Source organism: Canis aureus, chromosome 10 (assembly GCF_053574225.1).
Source record: "Canis aureus isolate CA01 chromosome 10, VMU_Caureus_v.1.0, whole genome shotgun sequence".
Lineage (NCBI taxonomy): Eukaryota > Metazoa > Chordata > Mammalia > Carnivora > Canidae > Canis > Canis aureus.
The window spans coordinates 60,113,413-60,115,088 of NC_135620.1; positions in this window are offsets into that span (position 1 = coordinate 60,113,413).

Genomic DNA, 1,676 nt, shown 5'->3' on the forward strand with positions numbered 1-1,676 from the left:
TGGTATGAAACATCATATGATAGCCTCGCCATTCATCCTCACCTGGTCCTTCCTTAGACGTTATCTATACTAGAGACATCATTAACTCCTTGTCCCTTCCAAGGAGGACACATGCCTTTTGCATTACGAGGCATGTGTAAAAGTGGGGTGCAGATCCTAGCAAGAATAGAAGCAGGAAAGGGAACAAAAGGCAGATTTTTGTGGAGTTCCTCAGTTTCTCTATCTCCGGTCCCCAAACACAGTTCTCAGGCTTCTGCTTCGACTAACAAAATCTGAATTCCATTGGAGCCAGTTATTCCTCTCCTGAGTAGCAAACTACCCTCGTCCCCAGAATCACAAACACTCATTTACCCTCTTTCTTCATGCACAGGTGAAGACCCAGCGGTTACAGGGACCAAAATCTTCCTTACTACCAGAAATCCAGCGTGGCCTGGGCTTGATCCATTTTTTTCAAAGCTGCCTAAATTCCATTGGTTTTCTTTCTTTTTTTTTTTTTAAGTTTTCTTTTTGAAAGAAACAGCTATCATTCTTGCATCTCGGGGCCCCTACCTGATGTCATTGGGCAGTTTCTCATAGTTCTGAGAGGCATACCGGTTTTTTTTTTTAATTAATAAGTTAGATTGATTACCTTCCTATCATTCAAACGTTTAGGCATTTAGTTTAATTGAATGGGAAATAGTTTGTTATGCACTAAAAAAAAAAAACAAAAAATCAATGCCTCATTAGCTTAAAATAGACTAATGTTTAGATCTGAAACTACTTATTGATCTATGTTTCTTATCTTTTCCCTGGTCAATTTCTTATTCTAAGGAAGCAAAAAAAAAAAAAAAAAAAAAAAAAAAAAAAAAAAAAAGGCAGTTAACTGTCAACCCAGTTTGCACCTTAGAATCTCGGGGCTGGAAGAGCGATTGAGGAACGCTTTTTAAAAAAAAATGCCAGAGACTACCCGCCAGGGACCCAAACTCCCCAAATACTTCTCTAATATGTTGGCAGGGCTGTGCATATGAAACCTACAAGCCCCCGAAACCCATCAAATCTTTAGGACTTTCTCCAGAACCCTTCCATTCTGCACGAACCGGCTCGGAATAACCCCGGCTGGCCGTGCCGCAGGCGAGGTCCTTCCGCCCGGAGATTGACGGGACTACCAGCCAATCGGCAGTCAGAGCGAGTCTCCCGCGTACCCGGAAGAGGCAACGGAACCAGGCACTTTATTCCAGTAGAAAAACTGGGTCGCAGCAACAGTGGCCGACGAGCCGAGGAAGCCAGGGGCGCTCTCGCCAGCGGCAGCGCTGAGCGGGTGCACGTTGAGGTCGGCTGCCTGGCGTTGCTGGAGCGACGGCCTCTGTTTCCGGGCGCGCGGCGCCCTCGCGGGACGTCACTTCCGCCCGGCCTCGGTGAAGCCCCTTCCTCTTTTGGTTCCCTTCTTCCTTCCCTTGGCCCCGCCTCCCGGAAGCTCCGATGGGTCCTCGCCTGCGGGTCAGGGGTGAGGAGTGGGGGCGCCGAGCGGACCCCGGCGAATAACTGCCCGAGTTCCGCTCTCCAGCGGCGCGAGTCGTTAGAGACCAGGTTAGATCTCGGCCGAGGGCGCTGCGGGACTGTGCGGGGCGTCGGGAGTCTCCACCCTCCCCGGCTGCGGGGCTTCCCTCTCCTGGGCCTGCCATTGGCCGCGCGGGAGG